The following is a 15,634-nucleotide window of genomic DNA, read 5'->3' as shown; positions in this document are numbered from 1 at the left end:
ACCTTTGTAGCATGGATAGGAGAAGAGTGTGGGTACCCTAGTTGGTTGGCCTACCACCTCAATGAGCCCTAGGTCCCAGCCCATACCAGCCCAGCTGTCCCAGCAGAATGACCCCACCATGGTATGTACTAGGACACCCCATGTCAGTGCTCACTATAGCTCCAGCCATCTCACCAAAATGATACAGGTGCAAAGCACCACAGCACACTCCCAGCTCATACTTCTTTGGCTCCAAATGACTTATCAGTGACCCCTGATGCAGAGCACTCCTGACACCCTGGCCTGAACCTGCCTAGGTTCCAGTAGCCCTATCTACATGCCCACTGTGCAAAGTGCCTATAATACTCTGGCTTGTACCCACTTCAACTTCAGCTGTCTTGCCAAGGTCCCCTCTTTCTGAAGAGCCCAGGACTCACAGAGTTGCACCCAGTTTACATTCAGCTATCCTACCAGGTGCTTTCTGTGCTAAGAGCCCCAAGATCACCCTGGCCCACAGCCAATTCAGCTCTGGCCCAGCAATGCATGCCCTGAGACTCTCAGCCCATGCTAGCCAAAGTCACCAGGCACACACAGTCTACATGGGGATGATCATATATAAAACCATTCCTTCAAATTTAGGAGAAGTAGCTGTTTGGCCTTATAGAAGAAAAACCAGGAAGTCAAGTCAAATGAGACAGAAATATCGTGAAAATGAAAGAATAAAACAAAACTTCAGAAAAAGAACTAAATGGAAGAGTAATCTACCTGATAAAGAGTTCAAAGTATGGTCAAAAAGATGCTCACTAGACTAGACTGGAGAGAAGAGTAGAGGAACTCAGTGAGAACTTCAGAGATATAGAATATAAAATATATTTTAAAAATAAGCAATTAAAGCTGAGGAATATAACAGCTGAAATGAATAATACACTGGAGGGAACCAACATAGATTACAGGATGCAGAAAAATGGATCAGTGATGTAGAAGACAGTAATGGAAAGTGCCCAGCTGAATAGCAAAAAGAATAAAATTAATTAAAAGAAAGGATAGGCTAAGAGATTTCTTGGAAAATATCAAGCAAACAAACATTCACGTTATAGGAATTTCAGAAGAGGAAAGAGAGAAAGGAGCAAAAACCTTACTTGAAAAATAATAGCTGAAAACTTCCCTAATCTGGAAAAAATAACAGATATCCAGGTTCAGTCAAAGGGAGCTCCAAACAAGACGAACCTAAGGAGATCCACACCATGACACATTATAATTAAAATGTCAAAGATAAAAAGCATGTTAAAAGCAAGAGCAAGAGAATAGGTACATACAATGAGCAAGAGAATAGGTACATACAAGAGCAAGAGAATAGGTACATACAATGGAAACCCCATAAGGCTATCAGCCAACTTTTCAGCAGAAACTTTGCAGGCCAGAAGGGATTGTCCACATTATATATAGTATTCCATCAAAAACCAATATCCTTTCCAAGTTCACATGGAATATTCTCCAGGATAGATCACATATTAGGAGATAAAACAAGTCTCAGTAAATTTAAAAAGACTGAAATCCTATCAAGCATACTTTCTAACCACAAATGGTATAAAAAAAGAGATTAATTACAAGACAAAAGCAGGAAGAAACACAAATATGTGGAGGCTAATCAAATGCTACTAAACCACCAATGAGTCAACTAAGAAATCAAAGAGGAAATTTTTTAAAATACAGAGACAAATAAAAATGAGAACACAATGGTTCAAAATCTTTGAGCTATAACAAAAGCGAGAAATTTATAGCAATACCAGTCTATCACAAGAAACAAGAAAAATATCAAATATAAAAATCTAATCTTATGCCTAAGGAATTAGAAAAAGAGAACAAACAAAGCTCAAAGTTCATAGATAGAAGGAAATAATATAATAATAAAGATCAGAGTGGAAATAAATGAAACAGAGACTAGAAACACAATGCAAAAGATCAATGAAACCAAAAACTGGTTCTTTGAAAAGATGAATAAAATTGATAAATCTTTAGCTAGATTCATCAAAAGGAGAGAAGACTAAAATGAGTAAAGTCAGGAGTGAATGAGGAGACATAATCACCACCACATAAATACAAAGGTTTATATGAGACCATTATGAAAAATTATATGCCAACAAATTGGACAACCTAGAAGAAATAGATATCTAGAAACATGCAGTCTTCCAAAACTTAATCAGGAAGAAGTAGAACATCTGAATGACCAATTACTAGTAATAAAATTGAAATAGTAATAAAATTCCCAAGAAACAGAAGTCCAGGACCAAATGAATTCACGGGGGAAGTCTCCCAAACATTTATAGTAGAGTTCATATCTATTTTCCTCAAACTATTAAAAAAATAGAAGAGGAAGGAAAGGTTCCAAATACATCCTATGAGATCAGCATTATCCTGAGGCCAAAACCAGACAAAAATATTACAAAAAAAAAAAAAAAAAAGAAAAAGAAAGAAAAAAGAAAAGAAAACCACAGGTCAATATCCTTGATGAACATAGGACCAAAATCCTCAACAAAGTAAAAGAAAACTGCATTCACTAACATATTAAAAGGATCATTTACCACTAGCAAGTGGGATTTATTCCAGGGATACAAGGATGGTTCAATATCCACAAATCAATGTGATATACCACATAAGCAAAATGAAGAATAATCATTTGATCTTCTCAAAAGATGCAGAAAAACTACCTGACAAAATTCAACATCTACTCATGATAAAAACACTCAACAAAGTGGGTTTCGAGGAAACATACCTCAACATATTAATGTCCCTATGTTATATAACCCCACAGCTAATATCATACTCAAAGGTGAAAAACTGAGAGTTCTTTCCTCAAAGATCAGGAACAAGACATAAATGTCTACTTCAGTCACTTTCCTTCATCATGGTATTAGAAATCTTGTTAAGCAATACGACAAGAAAAAGAAATAAAAAGCATCCAAATTGGCAAGGAAGAAGTAAAACTGTCAGTATTTGTAGGTATGATGCTATTTACAGAAAACCCTAAATACTCCACCAAAAATCTAGTATAACTAATCATGGAATTCAGTAAATTTGAAGGATGTAAAATTAATATACAGAAATCTGTTGTATTTCTATACACTAATAATTAAATAGTAGAAAAGGAAATTAAGAAAACAATCTCATTTATAATTATACCAAAAAGAACAAAATAGGAATAAACTTAAGTTGGTGAAAGAGCTGTACTCTGAAAACTGTAAAACATTAATGAAAGAAATTAAAGATAACACTACTAATAGAAAGGCATACCATGCTTATAGATTGGAAGAATTCATATTGTTATAATATCCATACTACCCAAAGCAATCTACAAATAGAATTTGATCCATACCAATAGCACTTTTTATACAAGTAGAAGGAATCCTCCTAAAATTCAACTGCAACCACAAAAGACTCTGAATAGACAAAGCAATATTAAGAAAGAACAAAGCAGAGATATCACATTCCAGGTTTCAAACTATATTATGAAGCTATAATAATCAAAACACATATAGCACAAAAACAGACACATAGATCAATGGAACAAAATAGAAAGCCAGAAATAAACCCATGCATACATGGTCAATTGATCTATGACAGAAGGAGGCGAGTATATACAATGAGAAAACCAAGGTCTCCTCAATAAATGGTACAGGGGTGGGGCAGCCCGGGTGGCTCAGTGGTTTAGTGCGACCTTCAGCCCAGGGCCTGATCCTGGAGACTCAGGATTGAGTCTCACGTCGGGCTTCCTGCATGGCGCCTGCTTTTCCCTCTGCTTGTCTCTCTCTCTCTCTCTCTCTGTCTCTCTCCCTTTCCCTCTGTCTCTAATAAATAAATAAAATCTTAAAAAATACATAAAAAAATGGAACAGGGAAAACTGGATAGCTACATGCAGAAGAATGAAACTGCACCACTTCCTCAAACTATAGACAAAAATAAAATAAAAATGGATTAAACACCTAAACTTGAGACCTAAAACCATAAAACTCCTAGAAGAAAATATAGGCAGTAATCTCTTTGGCATGTCCTTAGTAACCTTTTTCTAGATATGTCTCCTCAGGCAAGGGAAACAAAAGCAAGAATAAACTATTGTTCACTATACCAAAATAAAATCTTTTGCATAGCAAAGGAAATTGTCAGCAAAGTGAAAAGGTAACCTACTGATTGTGAGAAGATATTTGCAAATAATATATTTGATAGAGGATCAATATCCAAAATACACAAACAACTTATACAACTCAATACCAAAGAAACAAACAATCTGATTAAAAAATGGGCAGAAGACTCAAATACACATTTTTCCAAAGAAGACATGCAGGTGACCAAAACAGACATATGAAAAGATGTTCAACATCACTAATCATCAGGGAAATGCAAATCAAAACCACAATGAGACATTACCTGACACCTATCAGAATGCCTAGTATCAAAATAACAGTGAAATAATAAGTGTTGGCCAGGATGTGAGGAAAAAGGACCCTTGTGTACTCTTGGTAGGAATATAAATTGGTACAGTCACTGTGAAAAACAGTGTGGAAGTTCCTCAAAAAATTAAAAATAGAAATACCATATGGTCCAGTATTTCCACTAATGGGTGTTTACTTAAAGAAAACAAAAACTACTAATTCAAAAATATATATGCACTCTTATGTTTACTGCAGCATTATTAATAATAGCCAAGATATTGAAACAACAAAGTATCTGTCATTAGATGAATAGATAAAGAAGATGTGATATATACACATACATATACAATGGACTATTAGCCATAAAAAAGAATGAGTTTGCCATTTGTGACAACATGGATGGACCTAGAGGATATTACGCTAAGTGAAATTCAGCCAGACATATGATTTCACTTATATATGGAGTAAAAATAAAATAAAATAAAATAAAACCCACAAATAAAAAAAAAGTAGAAACAGACTCACAATACAGAGAACAAGCTGGTAGTTGCCAGAGAGGAGGAGGTTGGGAGTGGGGATGAGCAAACTAGATAAGGGGTAGTGGGAGGAACAATGAAAGTTGAATAACAATACACTTATGAAATGAATAAGTCATATGGATAAAAGGTACAGCATAAGGAATATAATCAATTGTATCATATGGTGACAAATGGTAGGTACACTTGTGGTGAACATAGCATCACACAAAGTTGTCAAGTGACTATGTTGTACACCTGAAACTAAAGTGACAATGTATGTCAATTATTCTTCAATAAAAAGGAAAATCAACAATAAAAATATAAAATAAATAGTTGCCTAAATGAGAAGAAAGCAATGGTTGACTAATATAAATTTCCTGGTTTTGTTATTGTACTATAACTATCAAAGATAAATAAGCAAGTAAATACTCTGTTCTGAGACTGAACATGAACAATGTTTCTCCCGGGGACTGCTTGCTCATGACACTTGGAATTCTAATTTCTGTCATTGTGTTTTCTTGACTTGTAAATAATTTGAATCTGGAAGTTTAAGCAAAAAAGTTGGGATATGGATATATTGAAAAGATTCATCTGGGTGTTAGTTACAGTTTGAAATAAACAGCTTCTCAGTGAGCAACTTTATTTTTAGAGTAAGCTAGTTCATTCTCTTGAATATTCTGTTGCTCATCATGGTCTATGAATGAATATACTTAATGTGTAGCACTGTGAACAGCTACAATGAGATGAACACAAAGTATGCAGAATTTTCTTATATAACTCCACTTGTTTGCGTTCTCCCTCCATGGAGTCCATCTGCTCACAGGTGGAAGTGTTACATTGCCCATTATTGTCTTCAAATAATTTTTCTGGATGGTTAATGATTAATCCTTATAAATCTAGAATTTTTTGCATTATTTCTCTTTCATGGGTAAAGAAACTGAGGTAGACAAGTTAGGAAATTAAGACATTTGCCAAAAGCCAAAGAGAGTGTTTTATGAGACTTGAGATGAAGATGAGGCCAGACTTCTGCCTCAAGTTCTGTGCATATAGTCCTCCTGCTCCATGAAAAATACATATCATTTAAATATTTACATTTTGCTAACAGTAGCAGAAATAATGCCAATAAATGTTAATTAAGCAGCCACAAGATGATTAAATCACTGATACGGGCCTCCCCAGTGAGAGGAAATCTATTAGCATTTTCTTATTGACTCTCAGAAGCTTCACTCTGATCTGTCTCCATGAGCTGAAACAAACAAAATTTCTGATCAAAGAGATTTGTCCCAAGGGGGATCAACTTTGCCAGAAGATACTGATCTCATGGCTGGTAGGGAGTGGATGTTTATCTGATGGCAGTCAGAAATAGCAGCATGACTCTTAGAAAGGGATTTGTAGTCAAGAACAGTAACCCTCTGGGGGTCAGGTGCCAACTATGGCCTCCCAGCACCCGCCATTATCTGATTCTACATTTTTCAAAAAGGGGCCATTTCTCCTTGCTGCTTTCATAGATGAGGTCTCTACAGATACAAGTAGTCTTGTGTTCCTTACCTATGGCCACAAGATACCAGGTGAGCGTGTGTCTGTGTTGTCTGTGTGTGAATTGGGGTGGGGGACAGCTTTATCTTTCTTCCTTCATCCAGTTCTTTATCTAGTCCCCAGCCAAGTTGGAGACTGGCTTCATTGCCTCCACTAAGCATAGAAGCTAGCTGCATGCATTCTCTTTCCTGTCCAGAGATTTTCCCCAGACCCTTTTCTTTGCATTCCCATAGGTTAATACTGCATCTTTGCTTTCCTGCTCCCTGCTACCTCCCCTCCCCCCACAACAAAGGCATGGGGAGTCTTCCTCTCCTCTTTAAGGCAACTCTTGTGAATATTGTCAGACAAGGACCCCCTTTATGGCATGGAGTCTCTTCTTTGCGGCCTTGCAACTTGGCACTGAGAATTCAGGTGTGTGCTTGGTAGATAGGCAGCCCCTGGTTTGCATGCCAGGAGTTTACTCCCAGGCTGGATTTCTAGCATTGCCTAAGGTCACAAACTCTTGTTATTAAAGGAAGGGGAGCTTTTCTAACAGAAAAGATTTCAGTTATAAGCAAGAATCTATAGGAAGAAGAATCTCAAAACAAGAAACATGCCATTCATTCAGTCTGAAAATATTCTCACAGACGTTGGGACTAAAAAAGCCACAATGCCAACACTAAACAAACTATGGGAGACATAGGTAGCTCATGCTCACAACACAGAAGGTAAGTGTCCTGACAGGTTGATCCATAAAAAGCAGCAAAATAAAACTGGGTTCAGGAACTCTGCCTGGGGGAAGGGATGCTCCAGTTGAGTTTTGAAGGATAAAGGGTAACTGTAGATAAGATTGTATTTAGGAGGCTTTTACAATTATCAGGTGAGACAGTAATCCAAGTGGACAGATTATAGCTATTAAAAGACCTTCATCTGGTGGCTCACTGCCTTGGAGAGGAAGTGGGGCTGGTAGTGAAAGAGGGAAACATTAGGAAAAGCTGTTGGATTTTCTCTTTTGAGTATCTTGGTGGTAAAGGTACCAGCCATTGAGATGAGAACACAGGAAGGGTATTGGACTAGTGGGACGGAAAGGAGTTTGGTTTTGGGTGTGTTGTCTTTGAGGTACTTGTTGGTCATCCAAGTGAAGATGACATTATACTTGTCTGTGTGTTTCACAGATCCAGTACCAGACTCAAAGTGATGTACCTACTGCCAGCCCCTAGCAGGGAAGCTTCCCATTAGCAGAAAGTCTTAGCATTTCTGGAGCAGCAGAAAACTTTTTCAAGTTCCTTATGAATGTGTAGACTTGTAGAAATGGAAGTACCCTTAGAGAACAATGCCTAGCCTTATTTTGCAGATTTGTCTAACGTTAGCACCATGAGAAGAAACAATGACTACTATAAGAAGGATGAAAAGGTCCAACAAAGATTTCTGCTGCCCATAACACAGAATGCTAGGGATTATGGAGTCCTTCTGTGTATCAATTTTGGGCCTTCTTTATTCATATATGAATAATAATTTAGAAAGTACATACTTACTAAAAAGATGTCATGAATAAATGATTTTGGGGGAAAAAAGACCATTCTTTGTCTCAGTGCTCTGAGTCAGAAATCCTTAGTAGCCTAGGATAACCTTTATGCTCCTGGACAAGGTCATAAAGAAATTAGAATCAGACTCTGAATAACTAGGACAATCACCCTTGATATTTCTCCCTCACACTCAACTCTATAAAGTACAGCAATTCAACATTTACTGAGAATCTCTTCTGCACTGGGCACTGTGCTAAGTCCATGACTCAGAGACAGGAACGGAAATTACAAGGTATGATCTCAACTTTCAAGTTGCTTCTGGCCTAGGAGAAGAAGGATGTATTTAAAGAAAACATTATGACTTTAATCCTTGATTTGTTCTATCAACAGTTTTATTTCTCAAAAGGTTAAGAAAGCAATTAACGGAACCAATGCTTTGGGTCTACCTGTGAGAAACATACAGGAAAGAATCATTAAACTAATTTTACCCTCTTTTTATTATTTTATTTTATTTTCTTCTTAAAGAAAATTAAACCTTACCAGAAAATATTTCATTCAACACATGTAAGAGGAAATTAGGACTGAGGGAGAGAAAAGTTCAAGGATTCTAATGTGGAGGAACTTCGTCCTGGATTATTCTCAGAATTTACAGATATAACCTTCCAATGCTACTTAGTGATTCTTTGAGGAAATGAGAAGTCCTAGAGAGATGCCCCCAAAACTGAAGGAATACTCTTGATTTAAAAAAAAAATGTGTGTGTGTGTGTGGGGGGGGGGGGTTCCCTGGGTGGCTCAGTGGTTTAGTGCCTGCCTTTGGCCCAGGGCCTGATCCTGGAATCCCGGGATCGAGTTCCGCATCGGACTCCCTGCATGGAGCCTGCTTCTCCCTCTGCCTGTGTCTCTGCCTCTCTCTGTGTGTGTCATGAATAAATAAATAAAATCTTTAAAAAAAATGTGGGGGGAAAGGGTAAGTTTTCAAACCATAGCAGATGAGCTTAATGGCAATGCAGGGCAATGTTCTAGACCAGATTTGCTTTTTAAAAAGGCTAACAAATACTCAGAAAAGAAAGCACAATTAACGTGAATCAACTCTGCTAATTAAGAGTAAATCATGCCAAATTCATCCTGCTTTCCTTTTTGATATGGCTACTGTGCTGACACAGGATGAAAACAGAGTAGACATTGTGTATCCAATTTATTTGGGAACACCACATGTGGTTTCAGAGCCATGATTTCAAAGATATCACAAGAACATTAAAAATTCTCAGAACATAGCCTTTTAGAGCCCTTCCTTTAGGTGTAATTAAATTCCCATGTATTTGCAGTGTCCTAGTACCCAATCAACTGAGAGTCATCGTACAGCCCCGGAGGCTATTAGAGAGAGCCCGGCAGTTACATTTTAGTTATTTATTCACTTTATCTCATGCTATCCTCTCTCAACTCTTCAACCTTTCCATTAATCTGTTAGCCTGTCTTCAGACTCTGTTTGCTCTAAGTTGCTTTTTTCAGACCCTAGAACTTGATTAAGGAAAATATCTATGCAATTCATCAAAGCCAGAGGAAAAGCCAAGCAGTGTTTCAAGTCTTAAGTATAGTGTCACCTTTTGCTTTACCTCCACATTTATTAACTAGGTCAAGTGGTGGACATGGGCCCCTGAGGGTCTCTGTTTGACCTTGATTGGGATCTGGCTGCCTTGAGAAAAACAACCTGACTCTGAGTATAGATTGCTTTTGATTTTGGTGATACTAGATCAGTGGCTTTCCAATTTTTTCTGTTTTGATTCATATTACAGATAGCCTTTATATGTACCATCCTCTCATGGTTCTACCCAGGTGTGGCAAGGGTCAGACTGGGAGCAGTCTACTTGCAAGTCTGGGCAGCCTAGTTCTAGGTTCTAGGTCCATTTTTTTTTTCATTCAAGAGAGACATACTGAGTTGTGAGTGAAATTCATGTTATTTTGGTGATATAATCCTGATTCTGGTTTGTTTATTAAAAATCCAATTCTCGGGATCCCTGGGTGGCGCAGCGGTTTGGCGCCTGCCTTTGGCCCAGGGCGCGATCCTGGAGACCCGGGATCGAATCCCACGTCGGGCTCCCGGTGCATGGAGCCTGCTTCTCCCTCCGCCTGTGTCTCTGCCTCTCTCTCTCTCTCTGTGACTATCATAAATAAATTAAAAAAAAAAATCCAATTCTCCATATACCTTAGTATTTATTAAATGTGACAAATTACAACATCTAATAATTGATTGTACCGCACAACTGAATTGTGACCTAGGCCTGAGAACAGGACCCTAGGCCTGAGAACAGTGTTGCAGCCAATGGTTTCAAACTATAACATGAATTGATTATCTTACAGGGGTGGGGAAGGAATGTAGTTCTCTTTGTGCTTCTAATGGTTGAGCAAATGTTCCCAGCACACTGGTAAAAAAGATGTCTTTGTCTTCCTAATGCTTTTGAGATTTAAGCAAGCAAATAACAAACATTCTTATCTTTGGACTGTCTGTTCTTTAATTACCCCACATCTTTGCTCCCTTTTTCTTCCATCAAAATCTGCACTCATCAAAAGATCTGACATCATTCATTAACACTGTAGTATACATTTAAGTGTACTTCGTTTTTCCAGAAAAGCCATATTGTTTGCATTTTTTTTTGCCTTACCTCCATAGTAGAGTTGAAAGTATTCCTATCCAAACATTGTAATTTTGTGTACTTGCCCTAAAATCAGATTGTTTGAAGCTTCAATTAAGTAAGATGGGTTACCCTTTCTTGAAATCATGAAAATAGGCAACTGCCAAGGAAAGCACCATTGACTCACAGACTCCTCTGCTAGGTGCTTCAGAATTTGCTGGCTTAGATCAGTTAGTCCTTTCCCACTGCTGTAGTAACCCCTCAGTAAAGGGTCCAGTTCACTGAAATTTAAAAATTGCCCCTCTTAAAAAAAAAAAAAAAATTGCCCCTCTTTATAGGAAGGACCATTTGATTCAGCCCATTTTCCCAGACTAACTCTTTCAGATAAGAATATTATAAATTGAATAATAAAAGCAAATCTCACAGAGAATGAAAAAAACAAAATTGAGGATTATATCAATTCTAACCCATACATGGACATAGGATCCCTCCTCAGTAATCCTTTTATAATTTTATCTACAACTTTGCTGAATTAAATACATGTGGTAAGCAACTCCTCATGGTTTTGTTTTTTAATTAAAAATTAGGGCTGGATACTGAGAGAAATCTCCCATTGACTAAGCACTTAGGCACTCAACTTCAGTTTAAAACAAACCATAGTCTAATTAGATATTTGATACCTTTTAATTTCTTTAATTTTAAAAGTCAAATTGGAGTTAATAACCACCATTTAAAATAAGAGTCTGAAAAATTCCATAGACATTTGTGAAGAAGATAAATACAAGGAATTTAAAGGAATAAGGACCAAAGTTTCCCTACAGGTGTGCCACTCTCAAGCCTGCAGGCCTATGTTACTGTTGAGGAATCAAGTTAGCATAAACAACAGGACATTTTACTGGCAGTGTTTCTAATCTGTGAAACTCTATATTCTGTTCCATGTAGTTATAGACCACCTGCTCTGTGCTTCAGCACTAAGATTGTGGGAAACCCAGAAGAGGTTGAGGCCTGGTTGCTGTTGTCATGGTGCCATGACAAACTTTCTAAAACACAAATTCATTCATCAGTTCAGGCTACTATAATAAAATACTGCAGACTGAGTGGCTTAAACAGTTGTGGAGGCCATAAGTCTGAGATCAGCAGCCAGCGTGGTAAGCTTCTGGTGAGAGCTCTCTTCTTAGCTTGCACAGATACCCCCTTATTCTGTCCTCACATGGCTCTTCTTTTTCTTCTAAAGCCACTAATTCCACCATGGGACTCCACTCTCAGGGTCTTTTCCAAACCAAATTACCTCCCAATGGTAATGATGCAGTTAGGGTTTCAACATATGAACTTTGGAGTAGGGGGTGTCATAGGCACTCATTCCATAATAAAGTCTCTTAAAAGATCTTGAAAGTATCTCTCACCTTGAATTAGAAACCTTCTCACAATGACTTCCTAACTCTCCATTGCTTTCCGGCCCATCTCCTATCTTTCTCCTTACAAGTGACCTTCATCTATTCTAGGCCATCTACAATGTGAATTCTGATGACTTTTTTTTAAAGATTAATTTATTTATTCTGAGAAAGAGTGTAAGCAAGTGCACAAATTAGAGTAGGGATAGAGGGAAAGGATCTCAAGCAGACTCCCCAGTGAGCATGAAGCCTGACACGAGGTTCAATCTCATGACACTGAGACCATGACCTGAACCAAAATCAGGAGTCAGCTGTTCAACCGACAGAGCCACCCACGCCCCCCAGATGACCTTTTATACATTATGTTCCATCAGCCTGGGATCCCTTCCTTAACTTGTCTACTTGAATAATTCATACTCTTCAAAATTGAATATAACCTCTCTTTTCTCCTATTTTACTCCAGACTTTTTCTTATTCAGTCATCTGGGGCATTTGTTCTTAGGAATAAGTTACCTCAGGCATTATTGTCTCAGGAAAAGCAGAAAATAAAAGACAAAGAAGTCCATCTTTGCTTTTTGGTTTTTAAAAGTCTTAGGCCCTCAGGGGAAGAGAAACCATGGATTTGTGAAAATAATAATGCATAAAAACAGTTTTTTCCCCCTATCACAGATGAAGCCACCAGAGGTGAATTCTCTATTATTTGGGCAGGAAGGAGTATAGCAGACATGAAGAATGAGTAAGCAGTTGGGGAGGGTACCAGGTGGACAGGGAGAAGCAGATCTCTTAGAGAGGTGTGTGTGTACCTGAGAGCATAGGAGGCTATGTTTTATCCTGTAGGGGGTAGCCCTAGAGAGGATATGCTGTGTGGTCCATCTCAGCCCTGGAGACCACACAGGAGCCCCCAGTCCAGGGAACTGTGGCATCTCAGAATGATTACATGAAGGAAAGTGCCGTAGGATTTCAGCACCCATAGTTTCCCAAAGTGCAGCAGCAGCAGCAGCAGCAGCAGCAGCAGCAAGAAGACCATTGCCAGAGGGAGTTGCTGGATTGGATGTGTCCTTTTACTGGATGTGAAGGATGACTTCAGTGTGACCTGCATGGACTAGCCCTTTGGAGCAGGTAGGAGGATGGATGGCCCTGTAGATGCCAGCTACCCTCTCCACCTCTCTAAAACCTAGATACTACAAACATTTCCAGGAGGTAACTTCATCTCTGAACTGATGGAGATGAAGATTCCATCATCTGGCAGAATGGGCATGCAAGATAGAAATTCAATTTTTAAAAAAATCAAATGTACTACACATCAGAATTTGTAGACAGAGATTCCAGAGCATACAAGTCTTTAAGACTCAACTTTGACAATACTTTTAATGAACTTTCTGATTGTTCTCCCTGAGAAAATGAGGAATTCTTTCATTTTTAAAAAAGAAAATATCCTTCTTCAAAAGGTTATTATAAGGTTTAATGATAGCATGTTTATAGTATAACACCTGATTTATTGACAGCCCTCAGTAATCGGTGGATTGTATTCCAATGTTTCTGGCTCATCTTTGCATAGTGCCTGACAACAAAGCAGACACTCATATGGTCACTGAACCAAACCACGATCTATGATCTAATTAATAGAAAAGTTGGCACATATTTAAAAAATCTATCTATCTATCAATCATGCCACTGTCTCTATATTTGTAGAGTGGTATATAACCTATATGCAGTAATAGTACAGAATGGAAGGAGAGATTATTTTTGTTAATTGTCTAGTTTCCTAAAATCTGAACTGCAGGAAAGAAGAAAGTTTGCTTGGCAAAGAAATCAGATATCCTTAGCTAGAATATGAAATCAATGATCTCCCATCTCCTGGACCAGTGAAAACTTTGGCTCTGATCCCAGCTTAAGAATGTACAATAACTTTTAGTGCTACTCTGTTCACACATGAATCTAGACACCCATCAAAATTCTTTATGGCATTTAGTTAACTTTGAAAAAAAAAAAAAAACTTAGAAGAGCCTCTGAGAAATCCAGGGCTACATCACAGTGGGAAATGTCAGTGGCTGTTACAAGATGACAGGAAGCAAGTTTTCTGTCTACAGGAGAAAAGGAAGGGAAGTCTGTGGAACCCAGGTAGAGGGAGCAGGAGAACAGCACCTCCCCCAGTGGTACTACCCACCCCTCCTGGCTCTGAATCATAGGTTGCCTACCTTCTGGGGTACCTGCTGGGACATCAGACCATAGTGCAGGATGCTAAAGTCCTTGGAGAGACAGTGGCTGTGATTGCTTGGCAGCATCAAGGAAATCAGATAACTAATCAGATACCTGGTTTCTTTATCTGCATGAAGTAGAAAATTAATTGGAGAATAGACCTACAGTGAAGGTGTGAGACAACCAAGAGGGTGACTTGATGTATGCTGCACTTGACTAGAAAAAATAAATTCTGTAAGTTAATTGCCAGATAGGAATGAAGTGAAATTTCTTTCTGATCCAGCAGGACTTCCTTTCCCTCTCCTCCTTATTCTTCTCCTGCTCCTCCCTCTTTTCTCACCAACCAGTCCTCTCCACCTCTTTTTAGATATCCATTAGTTGAACAGCCTTGGGAAGCCACAGATTAGGGAACTTTAGTCCAAAGATGTCATAAAAATCTAAAATCTTAAATGGGATCCAGATGAGAGAAAGGGAAAATAAATGATTTTTGTAAAAGGCCCTACATCTACAGAAATGGAAATAAAGAGACCTTAGTGAGTCTTTTTTGCTAAGAAAGGGTTATGTGGAGTGGTGGCATCTATTTTTTTCCACAGGGAGTCAGAATGAAGTTTAATAGGCAATTACAGTGGGGTGGAGTGGGAAAATTAGAACAAATACTACAAGTTTACTGGGAGATACTGAGACTTGCAGAACCAAGATATGTCGATTCAGTTCAGTTGTTCGATTCACTTGCTGGGTATTTTTGTTTATTTGTTTTTAGCAGTATAATGTTGCAAAGACATTAGACCAAGGTTTCTCATCATTGACATTATTAACATTTTGGGGTACAGGGATGTCCAGAGTATTGTAGGATGTTTAGCAGCATCCCTGATCTCTACCTACTAGATGCCAGTAGTAATCTCCTAAGCTCCTACGATCAAAAATGCCTCTAGGCATTGCCAAATGGTCCCTAGGTAGGGACAGGGGAATTAACCCTTGTTAACACCACTGCATTGCAGTATAGACTAGCTGGACATTCACTGAGGTTTTTAGCCTGTGATTTTTGTAGTCTAAAGTGGAGCAGAAAACTTCTTCATAGTGAAAAAGGAAATTCCACCGTTTGTGACAACATGGCTTGACCTTGAGGGCATTATACTAAGTGAAATAATAAAGACAAACACTGTATAATATCATTTATGTATGGAATCTAAAGCAACCTTCCCCCTCAAAACCCTAAACTCATAGAAAAAGAGATCAAGTTTGTGGTTACCAGAAATGAGGGATGGGAGTTGGGGGAATTGGAGGAAGGTGGTTAAAAGATACAAACTTTCAGTTATAAGATAAATAAGTCATTGGGATTAATATACAATATGATGATTATAGCTAACACTGATATATAGTAGATTGGAAAATTACTAAGAGTAAATCCCAAAGGATTTCACAAGGAAAAAAATTTTTTTCTTTTCTCTT

Source organism: Vulpes lagopus, chromosome 3 (assembly GCF_018345385.1).
Source record: "Vulpes lagopus strain Blue_001 chromosome 3, ASM1834538v1, whole genome shotgun sequence".
Lineage (NCBI taxonomy): Eukaryota > Metazoa > Chordata > Mammalia > Carnivora > Canidae > Vulpes > Vulpes lagopus.
Note: the sequence above shows the minus strand (reverse complement) of the source record.